This window comes from Phalacrocorax aristotelis, chromosome 3 (genome assembly GCF_949628215.1).
Source record: "Phalacrocorax aristotelis chromosome 3, bGulAri2.1, whole genome shotgun sequence".
NCBI lineage: Eukaryota > Metazoa > Chordata > Aves > Suliformes > Phalacrocoracidae > Phalacrocorax > Phalacrocorax aristotelis.
The window spans coordinates 2984822-3003503 of NC_134278.1; the positions used below are offsets into that span (position 1 = coordinate 2984822).

Sequence of the window (18682 nt, forward strand, 5' to 3'; positions counted from 1 at the left end):
CTGGGCAAATCACTTAACGTTGTATAAGTGAAATGACCGGTGTGTTGCTGAGAGCATGGGATTGGATCAGTGACCCAGATGGGCCCTTCCTAACACAATAACAATTAAACTATAACTTACAATATAAAATGCTTTCCAATGTGAATTGTGTTTATCTTAATATCTGACTTTTTTTTTTTTTGGAAATGATTTGACACTCTAGCCTTTACGGATCGTGCAACCGTGGGCTGAAAATAAAATTTTAACTCATTCAGGAAAATATGCTTCCATTCATACAGAGCCTGAGATGTGCCATTCCATTTTATAGTCTCAGAAAAATGCCTTGGTGAATAAAAGCTTTTTTATTAAATTCATGCTATCGTATCTACTTTTTTACATTTAGTAAGGATTAATATTACTCTATCGTTTAGTCATAAAAGAACGGGTCCTTATAATGAACCGTGACAAGAGAGAGGTGAAGAAGAACTTTGATAGACAGATCTGATATAATGACACAGAAGATAATATACAATCCACTATCCTCATATCTTGATCTTTTATATATGTTCAATTGCAGGAAAAATGGAGGAAAAAAGCTTTTTATTAAAAGAAAAAAACACTGCAGTTTGCTTACAGAAAGCTTACTTGAATCACTGCTGCATAGGAGTGGAGAATATGTGTGACCATCCGACCCCCTTCTCCTCTTAGCGGGGAAATGGTAACGTTCTCTCACTGATCGCTGGAGCCTAATGGAGGAATCATCTTGCTAAGGTGTCCTCAAAACCGTTCATTTATCCTGCAGTTCCTTTGCTGGCTGAAGACTGAGAAGGCTTTGGAGGAGACGTTAAATATCCAGAGCATTTTGGATATTTCTCGCTAATTTCTTCTTCATCTCCTTCTGCCCAAGGGGGGAAGAAAAGACTTTCAGCCTGTAGCTCTGTGTCATAGCTGAACAAAGCTCTGTGGTTGTGCTGCACGTCTGTCCTTCCTTGTCCCCAGTAACTTCTGAGTCAGCCGGCCAGCTTCAAGCAAATCTGAAGGAAGTATGGCATAACTTGAAAGAGAGAGATCAGTGAGTGTTCACAGTGGTGGAGAGGTGGGGAAATTCTTCTGCTTTAGGGGTAGTTGGCAAGCTGATGGGTACGTTCCTGTGGCTTTCTCGTCAGCACAAGCGTGGCCTCAAAGTTGCCTCAATCTGCTTCTTCGGTATTAAAAAAAGGGTCAAACGACATTTGGAGAGGAACCGTCATCGGTGAGAAAGCAAAGCGGAGGGAGCAAAGTTCACAAATCTAGAGGAGACCAGACTTCGCTGGCTTCATTTCTCCACAAAATACCCCAATTAAACATGTTAGTCCTCCCATGATGCAGCTGTATTCCGGATAGTTGTGGTTTCCTCAGGGGTGATGGTTTGCGTCATTCCAACGTGCGTGAAATCAAACCATGCTTTCCACGTTAAGATTTTACCACATACAAGTGTGACAATTAACTGTCATATATAGGCGCTCTCCTCTCTTCACCCTCGCCTTGAGCACTGATCTCCAAAACGCACCTTTTCCCCCAATTATCGTACGCTGCCAAAAAAATTGTACAAAAGTCTGTGAAGGTGGCAGTGAACACTGAGCCGGTTCGACTTTGTACTTCCAATGAAGTATTTTCTGCTCAAATACTGCATTTGTTCTAGCTTAGCACAGCTTTTACCTGTTAATTTTACTGCGGCTGGAAGTGTCACCCTGAATCCAAATAACTGCCTCGTTTTGAGGAGGCTGAGTTTGTATTTGCTTGAAACTTTAATCTCTCCAAAACTCCTGAAAGAGCGATTTTAACTCGGTAGTCTTTGTTTCTTTTGTTTAAAGATGTGTTTAATTCTTCTTAAAAAACTTTTTCGATGAGATATTATCATTAAAACGACTGTATTAAGCTCAACATCATGAATAATTCATAATGCAATTTTGAAAAAAATTGCCATGCAAAACTGCAATAATTAGTTTTATGTGATAGGAAAAGCATTATTTTCATATTTAGACAGGAAGTGAACATTTATTTAGATACACTATTCATGGTATACTAAATTATGGCATAAACTAGTGTTTGTAATTTTAAAAAATGACAAGTTAATTTGAAAACCATCCCTAAGATGCAAATTTGTATGTTGTCACCTACCTGATAAAATTGATTACTTTGTATATTTATGCGTTTGCTGTAAAGTGGGTGGTTTTAAAATGTGATTGCACATTTAAAATTAGACTCGAGCCCATCATGTTGCCTTTTATGCATTTTTTTGCATCTTATTCATAATATTTTGAGTAGTAATATCTATAATTTTCTGAGGACACAATGACAATTCTCATTAATTGCCTCCGGCCTTGTAGACAACTTTAAAGAAGTTATGGGATGGCTGGAGGGAGCTGTAGGATGTGCTTCAAAATATTACCTTCCTGAATCTGGGATTGGAAGATGCCTGAATACTGTAGTACAAATACCAACCTGCATCCCCCCAAAGGAGTGTCCTTTTTGAGTCAAGCTGTCTTCTTTTCTCTTACCGACGTCTTCAAAAATCTGCTCCCTTTCTCAGAGACAGAGTAAGGAGCTAGATGATCCCTGAGGTCCCTTCCAACCTGTGATGCTGTGATGCTGCGGTTCTGCGAACTGTGCTGAGTGAGTACCGGGAGGTTCTGCCCTGCTCTGAACCCTGCATTTTGCAGAACCCTGAATTTCTAGTTATTCACCGAGTCAAGCGGAATGGCGTTTTTTCAACTTAATTAATCACTGTGTACCTGAAATATAAGAAAAAATCCAGTTTTATTTCTTTAAGCTGTGTTTGGCAAGGCTTCCAGGCTTGTGTCGGAAGAGGGGCACAGATACTTTCATGTTCTCCTTTGAGCAGAGTCTGTGGGCTGCTGGACGTTGGCATGTGTTTTCCCAAAAGCTAGTCAGATGAAACGCAACGTTGCTTGCAATTCAGATACCGACTGATCCAATTAGTAGTTTGCAGAGCCCAGCTTTACATCCTGTGCTTAGAAAAGTTTTGGTAAGTTACTTTGATCTTCTTGGCAGTCCGTGCGAACAAGCATTTTAATAAAACGGCTTGAATAATAAATACATTTATTTATTTATTTATAACAAATATATTACATTTCATAAAGCCGCCGGAATACTTTTCTGCATTGGTAATCACTAAGTGATGCAAAGTTTAGTTTGCGCTGGGTGGATAAAGCTGACTGCTGCGAGCTGTGAGACTGGGAGGGTTAGGGGGTGAGCTGGGGGTCTGCCGCTTTGGCAGAGCCATTGCTTGGGTGCTGTCAGCTGTAGCTGCGAAGAGTTTATGCAGTCTGTTAGATACAGGCGGGTACCGGCATAGAATGAAGCCCTGAATAAAATCCTATCCACAAAACAGAGCTGAGGTCCTGCCAGAAAAAAACCTAATGACATAATTGCGTCTGTATCGTGATGCGCACACACAGCAGGGCTGCTGGGACGGATGCGGGCCGTCGTAATTCTGGCATTTCCAAACATTCGAGCACCTGGTTTTGTGATTTTAACATGACTTGAATGAATTATTTCAATAAAGTAATGCTGTAAAAAAGGGCTTGTTGAAATGCAGTCGATGGCTCAGAGCAGCCGATAGGGTTTTTATTCGTATCTCCTGATAGTTGGAATGGCAGGCATGTCCGAATCTCGCAGCGCGCTGTGAACACGGCGCTCAGTGTTTCCAATATTGAAACTCAGGCCTTGCCTTTCTGCGCTAAAATACTCCCATATGACGCTGACTATCCTTGAAACCTTTTAAAAGCTTTCAATTAAGTGAAGAGTTCAGCACGGCTCTGCATTTGTAGAATTCTTTCCCTCTATCCTGAATTTAAGTTCCTTTTCTATTGGTAGGTGTGGAAATGAGTTTGCTGTGTTTTCATTACGCTATTGGAGCGGTACCCGGCCGTTTGGCGTGGGAAGTAAAGCGTACTAGGTAAAAAGTGTTCTAGGTAAAGATGATTGCTATGGGAGCGTTGAGAATAGCACTAGTATATCTAAATTATTCCTAAGTATTCTTTATAGTGTGTTTTTTGGTATCTCCGTGATGATTTTGGGACTACCTCATTACTGACTGGTACCTAGTTTAAAGACCCACAAGTTTTAAAGATTTTTTTTTCTATCAACTAGGAAGATCCGCTATTGTTCTTTGTACCATGCAGTTTCCTCCAACGTGAAGAGGCTATAAAATGTTAGCAAATAATTTTTATCTCTGCTCCATTAAAGGCGTCATCAGGATAGTCTTCACAGCAGTTTCGACACCTTTTGTAACTTCATATTCCGCACAGAGCAGTGCATACTCATTTCATCAAAGCTTATATATGCAAACTTTTGTTGTGCTAATGTAAGCTCCCTCAGGGTTCTCTGTGGCGCTAGCACAAATTTTAACATTTTGACTTCTGCACTGCTGGATTTTGTGTATGTCACCTAAAAAGCAGCGAGAATTTTGTTTCTTTTTTGTTGTTATTGCTAGTTCTTTGTTCCTTCAAAGGCTTTTCAAAGCATTTTCCTCTATTTTTGTGGATGCACTGATTTCTTTCCATGATTTAAAGTCAGAAGAAGATTTTCTCTGTTACTTTTTGAACTGACAGGTTCTTTTTGAGCTTTCAAAGGCACTGCAAGATACAGGGTTGTGTCGTTATCAACACTGTCAGATTCTTTCTGCAATAACAAAAGAGCCATCCAAAGACTCTCTATAGCAAGACGAGAATTTATTGTGGATGTGCAGAAAAACCCTGCCTAAGGTTTCTTCTCATTGCTCCTGACGCACCAAGGATCAACATGACAACAGCATTGTTATAAGCAGTACATAAAAGTCATATTGCCTCTACGACGCAAACTGCCGTTTCCTAGTGCAGGTACGTTACCCCCGGGAAACGACAGAGGGATATAAAAAATATTTTCATTTTTGTATATAAAACTTCTACCATGTGGCGGTAGGGGCTTGATCTAGCGCCGGCTGGGTTGCCTGCAAACCTTGTCTGGCACTAGCGTTTCGGTGGATGATGTGTTCCCTGAAGCTGGAGTCACGTGGCAGTAAGGGCTGCGTTAGGGGCCGAATTCCTACAGGAGGGGAGAAGGAAGCATTGGATCAGCAAAGCAGTTGATATCAAAAAGAGGGAAAGGATAAGTGTTTTGCAACACAGTTCATAGAATCATTAAAACACAGATGGTTTGGGTGGGAAGGGACCGCTAAAGGCCAACCAGCCCAACCCCCTGCCGTGAGCAGGGACACCTTCAACCAGAGCAGGTTGCTCAGAGCCCCGTCCAGCCTGGCCTTGGGTGTTCCCAGGGATGGGGCATCGACCACCTCTCGGGGCAGCCTGGGCCAGGCTTTCACCGCCCTCAGCGTGAACAATTCCTTCCTTCTCTCTAGTCAGAATCTCCCCTCCTTTAGTTTAAACCCATCACCCCTTGTCCTGTCACTGCAGCCTGTCCCTGTAAGTTAAAAAAGAACCCCCAGAGTTAAAATGAATCCATAAAAATGAAAGCCTTCCCCCTCAATTAAAAGGGGAAAACCACAATATTTTGAAACAACAGAGGAAATACTAGTTTTCTCCTATAATAAAAACTGTGAGTGTCCAGCGTCGTAAGGGGCATCGCAGGCAGAGATGTGAGCATGTGAACTTAGATAACTGCTGTAATAAAAAGGGAAATTTTCAGGTAACTGGAATGTTTAGAAGATGGCAGGCCCGGTGTGATTTCATTGACTTCAGTGGTTTTAGCTTGTAAAAAGGTCTATGTCTCTTGGATATGACATAATAAATAATCCTGTCTTCAGTACAAGTTATGACTTAAAAAAAAATTCAGAGTGTAAATTCCAGGACCAAGGATCTGATCTGACTCTTCGTTTTATCAGGTGAGAATTTCTGACAGCTTGCAGCCTTAAAGCTGAGGTTAAGTACACCAGCGAGATAGAGTGTCACATTACAAAACCTAATGTTCGAAGAACCAAGATTAACTTGTTACTTCTGCTAAAAATAGGCTGATATTTGCAGTTCAGTCTCTTAAATATATCTATATTTTTTTTTCTACTGCAAGTGCTTTTACAGTACATCTCTGGGTTACTGAGCACATCATCCTCTAACTTTGGCATCCTCTAACACTCTGACCCAGTGTCATTATGGAGAAATACTATATTTCATGGAGAAATAAGATGCGTATTAATTTTCTGTTCCATTGGTATGTTCCGTTTACTTTGCCTAAGAAAGTACTGAGAGCCAAATGACTACATTTTAAAGATGTGAAAAACGTTATTGTTCCATATAAATGGTAAATATTCACTCTGCTACATTGACAAAATTATTTATATGTTTTTAGGTGAAACTTGCTTTTGGAAAAATAAATTGGCTCCTTTCACAATATTTAACATTTGCTTTCTTCCGCTGTGTTGTGCATATAAGTGCTTGTTTTTCTCGAAAGTCTTTTAAAGTTGAATCTCACTTTGACGAGTCAAGGCAAATTTTAATTTTAATTCTAATGGGAACAGGATTGGGCCATTATATCTTCGGTGCCTTTTAATATAGTGATTGACATTTTAAACCAGTTGGAGGTTTAAAAAAAAAAGACTTTGAGGACTGAAATTGAGTTAATTGCAATAGGTAAATAGGTGAATGCATGATTTACTGATTTTATGAATTTTACAAAAAGAGCACCTGTAAAAGTGTGATGGGGGGATCTTTTAACATACATATTTTAAGTTCTGTCCCAGATAAGAGGCACAAATGAATAATGATAATAAATGATAAGAGGCATTGATGTTATTTTTCTAAAACTAAATAAAAATCTTGGAAGTATATTCAGGGTAATGGTTTAGGAAAAAATATTTGGGATATAGATTGCTATCACTTCATTGCTTTCTGTGATTTTTATTTTCACTTTTCAGTGTTTTAATGCCGTCTCCTGAACAACTTTAATTAGATTTATGTTGGAGGAAAGCATTAAAATGCTATTTGCAGGTTTTTTTTTTCACAACAGAAATCAATAAGGAACATTCTCTCGTTTGCTTTTCTGTATCATCTGCAGCAACTATACAATTCCAAACCAGAGGAAAAAAATTATCTTAAAAGAGATACTATAGTCAGTATGAGCAGAGAAAATGGCATTAAAACTGTGAAAAAAGAGGCAGAACTTGTAAATATACTTATTCTGCTTAGCTGTGTAAAACTTTTTACCGCTTCATATTCCTGCGTGAGTTATTTATTTATGTGAAAAACAAGCATCAACCCTGAAAATGTGATTTTAGGAATGATACATCAGTATTGGTGTAATATCCCAATGTGCTGTGTGCGGCATATATATCTATACGAGGAGAAATGGTTGCTGTCCCAAATCAGATATACTAAGAAATTTGGGAATGGAAAGAGGTAAAAAATAGGTGCGTACAAGCTGTGCTCACACTAGTAATTTAATTAACACTGAAGTGTGGGGCTGGGAGCTGAAACTCATATTCTGTGTACTTTTCAGGTATTCTCTACTCTTAAGGATCTCTGTCCCACCCGACTAGCATTTTTACAGGCACATTTAGCAATGCAGAGGAGAGCCACTGAACCAGTCTTGCACCAATCGTGATGCAGCCTTCCTGGTTTGGAAGATGAGAGGGGTCAGTGTGGATGTGGCCAGACCGGCGTCGTGCCGGAGAATGGGCCGTGGTGTTCTGTGGTTTGCTGTGATAGTGGTACCCAGATAGCTCCCGGGGTGAAGGGCTGATGCCGTTACCACCACCCCTTAGCCCTACACATTTACCCAATCATTAAAGTGACCTTTAACTGTTAATTGCTTGTCAAGTCAATGGAAAAATTGATTTTGCGGAAGAATTTGTAGAAACAAGGGAGTATTGGGATGCTCTGAGTGCAAAATTCAGCATAAAATAAACATACAGAGGGAAACAGAAAGTGTGTGGAAATTCACATTGTTGGGGCGTGAGTCACGGTACCGATATAGCAGCAGCTGGTTAGAGAGTTTCAGAAGGTCGTATGATGCGTTTGAAAGTATTAAATACAGAAAGTTTTAACCTGGTGTCTGTAGTAGGACCTAACAGGAGAATTCAGTGACAAGTAACTACGGTGACCTCAGCCGTGTTTTGTGTGGAAGAGGAGAGCACAATGTGTGAATCTAGGAGACAGTTAGGGATGGAAATAACATGGCTGTGCTTTACAATTTTAGCTGTAAAGACAGAAAGGAAAGATTATCTTGCAGAAATTTGTTGGAAAAAAGCTGCAAAACTTCCACCTGGAGTGGAGATGAAAGTGAGGGAGGGTACGAGTTGAGTCTGGCTTTGAAGACCTAAGCCTGAAAGAAGGAAAATTATATTGCTCATAAATGGTGTAATATTAAATGATATATATGATACAAAATATATTTATGTATATAAAATACCTAGGTGGTGTAAATCGTGGTCTTCAGACTTAGATTTTGCCATGATGAGATGGCGGGAAGACGATGGAGACCCTCAACTGATGTGACTAGTGTGGCCATATTTAACTTAATGGAGCTACACTGAGTTGTATCAATTAATTCCTGGCTTAGAAGCTTATTATTGTAAAACAGTTTACCTGATTACCCTGCTTCCAGCTGCAAAACGCCCAAACAGGTCAATTCTTGAGCAAGCCCTGGGGAGTATGGACTTTCAAAGATATTTTTTGCTTAATGACAGTGATTAGGAGATATGGGGGTGTTGGGTTGACAGTTGGACTTGATGATCCTAGAGGTCTTTTCCAATATTAATGATTCCATCATTCTGTGATTCTATGATTAACACATAAGATCAGCTCCTCTAATTTGATCTCAGTAGAGGAGCAGAGGCAATGGGCACTAGAGGTGCTATGGAGATCTATTCTTACCGCTACTGCTTTGGCAAGGAAAGATCGTTTAAGAGCATACCTTCAAAAAGTCCCCTAAGTAGAGACTGAGGCTCGTAAATTTTGTTTTCTATGATAGAGACATCGGATGAATTCATTTTTGTCACCAGAATTACAAAACTAAAGGTTCCTGCTGTTTTCCTTTTGATATGAGGATCTTAGGTGATGAAATGAAAAACTAGTGCATAATTATGATTCCTGGAGCTTTGACAAGTCCAGTTTTCATCATGGACAGAGAAGTCAGGTGCCATTGCCAGGTAACTTTCACATAGTTATCAAAACAAAGTACATTTTGTATTTTATACTTCTCACAGATTACTTTAACCAACATAAATTATTTTGGTCACTTCCATGCTCATATTTATCGTAATTACTTCCTGAGTTCACACTATTCATGCAAGTTATGGTATTGGGAAGAATAAATAGAAGATACTTTTCTGCTAAACTTCAGTCTATAAACTGTAGTCTTTGTCGATCGAATTCTTGGTTAAAATATTCTAGTTCCCAAAATAGTCCCACTGAAAAGATTACCTAAATATATACGTTGCAGGTTTTTTGGGACATATGTTCTGTATTAATAGTAGTCCTGCACAGAAATGTTAAGAACATTTTAAGCTCCAATCATGATGCTGGTTTTCAGAATGGGGTACAATAAATCTCTCCTTACAAAGCTCTTGTCATTTTATTCATACCTATTCAGCTGTTTTAGTGGCTGGACAACGCAAATTTTTAAGTCCTCCTGTCTTAAGAGGCTGAAAGTTGTTTGGTTGCCATTTAGGTTTATTTATGTGGTGCCAGCTCATAGTTAAAGTTCTGTAAAACTGCTATTTTTGCTCTTTACCCACATTCCTTTCTGCTGAATTCTTTGATTATTGTCATATCTGCATGTTCTGTGTGAGATCCTTTATACATATTAAAGCTTCTTGGATTTAAACCAAGCCCAGGAACTGCTTGTGGAGGCTGATCCGCAGTCTGGAGGAACAGGTCCGCTCTTTATCTCTCTCTTTGAAGAGCTGAGACGTGGTGATTTAACTCTTCAGTTATTTGAACTTTGCTAGTGTAAACTCTCCATCTTCAAGAGCTCCCATCATGTCAGCACTATAGGTTTGTGGTTCAGACACTCATGATAGATTAAGCAAACAGATACTATTTACATGGCTTGAAAGGGAGGCAAGTCCAGACGAAAACTGTAAATTCTGGCAACCCTTTCATGTCTCACTTTCTCCTTCGTCACTGAGGTTAGATGAGGTGTCCAGGGTCCTCCTCCCGCAGATCTTGGCTCGTTAGCTGAAAGATGGCGTTTCTCCCTTGTCTTGGTACAGCCACGTCTAGTCTTGGCCAGTGTCTTGGTTAAATAAAAACCCCAAAGCTGAGAAAGCTCAGCTGTGTTATAATAGTGCTGCTTTGTTTTCTGAGTGCAAGAGGCTCAAGAGGCTTTTCTGTGTTTTATGAGGGACTTAATTCTCCTAGCTCTTTTCAAATAAAGACTCTAGGGGCTTTTGTTTGAATGAAGGATCATTAACATTTAAGGGGTGAGTGCTGGCCCTGGCCTAGTGGAGACAGAGTCCTAGGACCATGTTGGGTGGAAGGGACCTCCCGAGGTCTTTAGTTCAACATCCTGCACTTAGAGCAGATTGCTCAGGGCTTTGACTCTTTGAGGACCAGACAGGTCCCACTGTCCTTCTGAGCCCCGCCCCAGCATTTGACCAGGTCTATGATAAATTTATTATTCATTCTTGTTTTGAGTTGGAATTTCCCATGTTTCAACTTCTGTCTGTTGCCTCTTGTCATTTTAGTTCACACCTGCAAGAAGGGTCTGGTTTCATCTTCCCTACAGCCTCCAGCTAGGTAGACAGCAACATGACTGACTCTTAGCCTTCTCCTCTTGTCATTCATGACAATATCATTAATACCTATTATTTTTTACATTACATCATGCATCCTACATTTTACACATATCAGTAATGTCACATAATCCCAAATCTTTCAGCATCCCCTCATGTGTCCTGTGTTCCAGACCCTAACCATTTTGATACTCTATATATGTTGCTGTCTATCTACCTACCTACCTTGAAAGAATACTAATTGACTTTGCTGATGACACAAAACTGGGAGGAGCTGTTGGTGCTCCCGAGGGCGGCGAGGCCCTGCAGAGGGGTCTGGACCCACCGCAGAGCTGGGCAATCACCAGCCCTATGGAGTTTAACAAGGGCAAGTGCCGGGTTTTGCCCCTGGGGCAGGGCAGCCCCGGCTGTACAGACGCCTGGGGAGCGAGGGGCTGGGGAGCAGCTCCCCAGGGAGGGACCGGGGGGCTCTGGCCGACGGCAGGTTGAACACGAGCCACCAGCGTGCCCTGGCAGCCAAGGGGGCAACCGTGCCCTGGGGGGCACCGAGCCCTGCATCGCAGCCGGGCGAGGGGGGGGATTGTCCCGCTCTGCCCCGCGCTGGGGCGGCCTCACCCCGAGTGCTGTGGGCAGCGTTGGGCGCCGCAGGACATTGGGGGTATAAAGGTACTGGAGAGTGTCCCGAGGGGGCCGCGGGGCTGGGGAAGGGTTTAGAGGGGAAACCGTACGAGGAGCGGCTGGAGTCCCTTGGGTTGTTCAGCTGGAGCAGAGGAGGCCGAGGGCAGCCTCATGGCGCTCTGCAGCTCCCTCCCGAGGGCAGGAGGAGGGGCAGGGCTGGTCTCTGCTCTCTGGTGACCAACGCCAGGGCCTGAGGGAATGGCAGGGAGATGTGCCAGGGGAGGGTGAGGCTGGGCATTAGGAGAAGGTCCTTCCCCCAGAGGGTGGTGGAGCCCTAGCACAGGCTCCCCAGGGAGGCATCACGGCACCAGCCTGGTGATATTCAAGCAGCACTTGGACATGGCCCTCAGAGACACGGTGTGAATTTGGGGTGTGCTGTGCAGGGACAGGAGCTGGGCTCGATGGTCCTTGTGGGTCCCTTCCAGCTCAGGGCATTCTGTGATTCTATGTACCTATCTGCCTATCTACCTATATTTTGGTAGCCCTACGTATATACAATCCTTACACCAAACAGCTGATTCCCTAAAGCAGTGGGCACTGGGGAAGTTCTTTAAGCAGTTCGGTACTAACAGCTTCACAAAGTTAAGCTGTACATGGGCTACGTAGGTGGAATCACATGTTTTTTAAGTCAGAAGGTCATTCTTAATGCAGTTTGAAAGAGATTTTGTATATTTTGTAAGTGATTAATATATAATTTCTATTTCCATGTCTAAGTGCTATTTTCTTCCTTTATAGTGCACATCTTCCTTGGTTACAGTATTTGTCTTCATAGGCAATGCATACAAAGAGGGCGATTGCAGTCATATGTTTTACAAATGCAAAATATCTAAAATTAATATTTGCTTTTGGAAGTGGAAGCTAAGGAAATACATAAAATAAACATAGAGCAAATGGAAAGAGGAAAAAATGACAAAATAGATAGGAATGTGTATTTTTTTAAACTGCCAGGATCTGGAATGAGCTTTCACATTTTAAATACCATGTTCTCTTCTTATTGCTTTTATTTTATTCTTTTACCTTGGTTATTAGAAGAACAAATGACGATGGAATTTAGAGGATGAGTGGTGAGGATCAGGAGACTGAAAGTAATATTTGCAGGTCCTTAAAGATGAAGGTAGCAGAAAGCCACATGGTTTCCAAAAAGGGACATTTCATGGAGTGATTTATCTGATATGGCATTGCCATTTGTTGTATAATTTCGGTCTTGTTGCTATGGGAACCAATTTTACTGTTGCAGTGATTGTTAATCAGGATTTGTAGTTATACCATTTTTACCACAAGGCCTTATATCCTTACAGATTAAATCATGGTTCTCATTGACAGTGGCGTACATCAAATATTATTGCCAGAAATAAAATCCGACCAACCTTCCTGTCAGTTTTCTCACCGTTACCAGAATCAGAGAGCAGAAGCTTAAGGTAACTTTTACAGGAACTCAAGGATTCTGCCTCAGTTACGTTTGTCATGCTTGTACAATTCCAGGAAAAGAAAAGAAAAGAAAAGAAAAAAAAAGAAACAAGGGTCTGCTTTACAGTATAATAATTTTATTTTTCATTTAAGTGGAAATGAATTGAGTACTCTGGAGATATATTTTCTACATATTGCTTCTTTAAGCATCTCTTAAGGTAGAATTATAGCTTAAGGTCATCTAAACTTAAGAACTTTTCTCCCTGTATTATGAAAAGAGAGTGAGATTTCTGTTTATGGAGGGAGGATTCAACACTTGAAGTTTAGATATCTCGGCAGTGTAAATATTCTGTGTCTTTTCAATCTTCCCTCTAGTTTTGCGACTGTCCCTGCAAAGAGGGTGTTGGCAGGAATAGGGACAAGAGGGCTGATGCTCTGTAGATTGTATTATCCTTTGCTTCAGTGAAAGGAGGATACCAGGGTCAGAGAGCATGACTTCTCTGGTCCTGGTCCTGCTCTGTTCTCTGTAAGGTGGATAGAAATGGCAAGAAGAATTCTTTCTCTTCAAATTTACTCTGTTGGTGCCCTGAAGAGCTGGACACCAACAGCTTTAAGTAACAAAAATATACATTTTGGCCTGATTTCTTCTATATATCTTACTAGTTTCTTTGCTACCAAAAAATTGTTTAAGTTCTGGAAAAAAGCTGTTGGTAAATTGTGAACTGATGAAACGCTGCACTCAAAATTCACAGAAAACTTGAAAAAACATATAAAATGGTGAATTTCCCATTCATCTCAGTGGGTGTTTCATTCCGAAGTGCAGTGATGACCAGTATTGTTCAGTGTTCATCGGTGAACAGTTTGATGGAACCATTAAACAATATGCTTGTCTCCCAAGTCCGAAACTACGGAGCTGTAACGGCAGAGCTCGGGTTCTTTGCTCCCCAGGTCAGCTCCTTTACCTTGCACCATGAAAAGTTGTCAGCGCAAAAGTTGCGATAAATTGTGAGATGAAATTAGGCGGATCACATAATTTGGGTACAGAGTGGGCTGGGGATTATTTTCATGTCTCCTCTCTTATTGAAGTAGAGTTTTGGCAGAATTTCTCAAGCGCCAACCCAGAACGATGCAGAATGCCAGCCCTGTTCCCAGATTTGTGTTTATCCGATAGTATATTATTCAGTATGATACGGCCAGGTAGCATTTTATGCGGTGTTTCACAAAACCCCTCAGACTGTTGGCTTTTTCTAGATGTACCGAATTCACAGCTTCTCTAATTTCAAGTCAGCCCCGTTGAGCCAGGAACATCTATGTAACAGTTTTGTTTTCACTTCATGGTATTCCAAGTACACTGAGGGATGCAGAATCAAAATATTAGCAAGGTGCTAGTCACATTTTTTTTTTTTTTATCCCTTTCCTGATTTTCTTTCTCCCTTCTTTCTCCCTTTTCACGTTCGCTGCTGCCGATACCCAGCCCCCACTATAATTCTGATTGGCTAAATTAATTCTGCAGCATCCTGCTGTGAATAATTATGTTCATCCAGTGTGGAGCTGGATGCCTTTCTCTCCCCCCCTCCTCCTTGCCTAAATTATAATGTGACAATTGAAGCTCACAGCTGGCTCATCAGAGGTGGCCAGTTTGGGAATTGGCACATCTGAATGTGCCTCTCCGTTAACTCCCTGCCTTGATTGCTTAAGACAAGACATATGTAAACCCCATGATTATTACCATTTTGTGCGTTTCACAAAGATACTGCTTTAAACTGCAAAGCTGTTGTGTTTGTTGGGGGAGGGGAAATTACAGGAATTTTTCTCTTCCCCTCCCCACAGTTCCCTCCAACAATAAATAGCTGTCAGACTTATGTCAAGAATGAAATTATAGGAGCACATGAGGCCTTGATTACATTGTTTTGGATAGATTGCTATTAGCATACTGAAATGAAGTCTAATTTTTCAGTGCTTTAGCTCAGTCAAGAATCAAGTGACAGAGGAGGGGGAAGGGATATCATCTACAAGAAATGAATGATGTAATTGTGTGCAACCATTCTGTAGCCCCTTTCAGTTATCAGTGGTTAAAAACAAACATCGAAATAAATAAATATATTCTGCTGAAATGTATTATTAGTTGGGAAGCAAGGCAAAGCTGGCGTATTACTGACAAAACATTCAGGTTAGATGTCATTCTTTGTGAACTTATTAAAGGCATCTCGAAAGGAAATTGGTGTCTATTTGATCCATCCTCATGCAGCTTCTACTTCGCTCAGTACTTCTGTATTTTAGAGTTGAAAATATACCAGTTTTTTATTAGTTGTTTGCATAATTCATAGCACATTGCCAGTTTCGGCTACCGTGCATCCTCTGATGATGCATGCTTGTTATCGGATAATGTGTAGGGCAAGTGCCCTTGTTGTGTTTTCGTTGTTTACAATTTCTGATGATGTGCACACATTGCTCGCTTAGTTTGGAAATCTTTCATTTTGTATTCTGTGAGTGTCCTAACCTTTAAATGTTTTAGTATCTGTGGCTCCTAAGATGGTAGTTTTATTAGTCACAGATACATTGTTTTTAACTACCTCTGTTTCGGTGGGGTGGAAATAAATAAAAATTGTTTTGACTGATTCTTGAAACAATCGACCTGGAGTTTGGAAAGGGTCAAGATTCATTTGGGTTTACTGGGACAACTGAGGGAGGCAAGAAGAGAGCATGAGCCGTGCATGATGATGCATAAAAATTCTACTTGCATGAGCTTGAGTTGGCCGTGTTCTGAGTGGCAGAGTAGTGGGTGAGATGTACAAGACATCCAAATCGAGCGTTTAGAAAGGATTTATACCACAGCATCATGGATTTGATAGATGGCACATACTATGCAGAAGGTTCTTATTGGAATGTTAGACATTTTATCTTTCTAATTTAAAATGTTGAGCACTTTATTATAACTGAAATTAATATAACTGCATTAGCTGCAGAGGGACATGGTAATTACAACTAATTCAATCTGAAATATCCCCAAAATGAAACAAAATACCTTGCTTATTCATTAAAAAGTCAGTTGTGAGATCTAAGGTTTTGCAGACCTCTGCATACTCAACAAAAACATGGTTTACTCAGTTGGAAAGTTGGGGGTCTCTTGGTTCAGTGGCTCACGCGGCCTGTGTGGATCTCGTTGGCAAAGGCTACTGTGAACGCCAGGAGTTTACAAGAGCTCAGAAAGTGCTTAGAGAACTTCAGAGAAGAAAAATGCATGCAGACCTGTTAAACAAGAAATACCACTTCTATTAGTGGCCTTTAGTGCAGGTAACTGGAAATGGGAGAATGTACAAGGAAATACCACGGTGTGCTTACACTGTTATACTGGGCAACATCTAAAGCACTGCCAAAGAAAGGGACCCAGATGTACTTTTGGTCAGATCCAGTGTGGATGTTCTTAGGGTTATATGGAATATTGACCATCTTGCCTTTTAGTTAGTGTTTACCTAGGGTTTGTCTTTATGTGTACTTGAGGTGGTTCGTATTAAATTCTAAAGCTTGTCTTGGACTATTTCAGTAGGTTGGAATTTCCTGAACGTTTCCATATAGAGGTGAAAAGACAATTTTGAAAGAGAGCTCTTATTAAAATAGGTATTACTGATTTCCATTTTCAAATGGTTTCAGTTGCTTCAGTACTAGGTGCAGAGACTAATGGAGAGAGAGGGAGAAAGAGGGAGTGTAAGGTGGTGTGGAACCAAAGGGCTTTCTAGGTCAAAGCCGGTATGTCCACTTGTGCCCAGTGCTCCTGGTGAGCATAGACTCATCACTACATCTTTCTAGTAAAGTGGTGAGATACTCCATCCATGATCACCCAATTAACTCCCTTCCAGGTCTTAGTCTAGACTGAGCATGGGGCTCAGCTGCACTACCCTGGGCCAAGGAAGGAGACGTGAACCTTAATGTGAGTCTTCTGATGACCTGGAACGAACCAGAACCACTTCAGCCCTTGCCTCACTATGTGACTCAGAAAATGCCCTTGGTACTTGGATGAATTGCTACAACCTTGTGGTCTCCCACTGGAAACATAGCCAGCACTGGGTAATATTTACTTTGCAATTTCTAAGCTGACTTGGCCTATGAGATGACTATGAGGACAAAGCATTAAACTCAATGCCTGAAAATTTACTGTGGTGGTTTTGAGGAACATTTAATATGTTCTTTGGTTATAACTCAAAGCTTGGTAACCGCTTCTGCACTGGCCATGACATAGGAGCCATGGGAAAAATGAAAATAACTCAGCATGGTTTGGTTCTCCATTATGCCTGAGGCTTACAAAGTGAACTTGGTAGTCCTGACCTACACATTTTATATCCATTGTAGTGAATTCTTGCTGATATTTTGGTACAACCTCAAAAAGCACGTTGTATTGTGGCTGTATCAGTTTACTAGGAAATATATCTCTCACAGTTAGGTGAATGCTGCTTTTGAAATACTTTTATAAGAACGTCTTGAAATGACATAGAGCTCAGACAGTTGCAGTTATTGTTAAACAACATTTCAGTTCCATTGAAATCAGAGGAAAAAGAAAGTTTATTAAATGGAAAAGGACAAATTCACAGAGGAAAACAATTTTGGATTTTAAATGGTGATTTGAACTCAGATAAGAAATAGAAAAATATGTAGTAGGTCTTAAAAATATTTTATTGTTTTAAATGCTCAAGTGTCATCGAGATAATCTGAGTCCAATGAATAAAGAATCTTAAAAATTCTCTATAGCATTACCAAATTCTAAAAATACAAAAATGTTTATTCAAGGGCTAAGCAATATTTCTTGCTGAACCATGTTTTTCACAACTAGTTCTTCTGAGCTGTGTGAAACTACAGTTCCCCTCAATAACGGCAGTGCCGCCGCTTCAGCCACGCTGCAGCCGATGGCAGTGTTGCTGTTGATGTCAGTACGTACCAAATGTTGCTCAGTTTGACTAAAGATCTCACAAACTAATACTAAACCCACCCCCCTCCCCAAATTTGTAAATGGAGCGGGTGCTAATTTTCCTGTCTGTGGTGTCTGAATTTTAATTTCGCTGCTGTGAATGTGTTGTAAATATTTCACGTGAGTCCTTCTCGTAAGTCACTGGAATTACAAGTTTAAAAGAAGTTAATCAGAGGAATAGATCTGTTAGACATTTCAAGTGCTTTACAAAACAAGCGAGAGAACACAAACTCATGTTAGTATCTGCATGACTTAATAAAAGAAGCAAATGATGTGCTAACATAGCCAGAGGGAAAATTGTTATATCACTTATTTCCTGAGAAATGTGAGTTTCAGACATAATTAACCCAGCATTCATACGCTTGTGACAATACTATTGATTAGCTAATCAATGATAACTAAATACACACCTCTAAATTACATAGTTTAAAACACATTACATTATATCAATGGAAACAAACCAATTAAAGTGCTTTAAATGTATACAACTAATCAGAAATTTAATACATGCTAATTGTGACCAAAATTTCAATTAATGTGTTGATACATTACATCATATTCAGGAATGTAAAAACCGTGAAGTAATCAGGTTCATCATGATCATATCCAATGATCTCTGAAACATACTATGAAGAAACAATGGTGATTGTCTGCCATTAGTCAATATTTTCTTGTTACAGATGTGCACTTCATCTCTTCGTATGTGTGTGTATATATATAAAAAAAGTATCTATAAATTTACCTATAATTAGGATAATTCTAGGGTGGCCTCAGGGTGATATTGCCAAGTCTATCTCTTTTTAATAATGTTGTTCCTATCATCTCCTTTTAGAAGGTATGATATTGAATATTTTAATGTGTCACAAAAGATTAGTGCTGGAGAGGATTAGGTGGCAGGCTGTAAATGGCCGACAACAGCATAAATAAGT

At 40.4% G+C, this 18682-nt stretch overlaps 1 protein-coding gene across 2 annotated transcripts in view; it reads left to right on the top strand.

Annotated features, from left to right (window-relative positions):
- MSRA (methionine sulfoxide reductase A) overlaps window positions 1-18682 on the top strand; it is a 303800-nt gene that overhangs the window by 57850 nt on the left and 227268 nt on the right. The window lies entirely within an intron of this gene.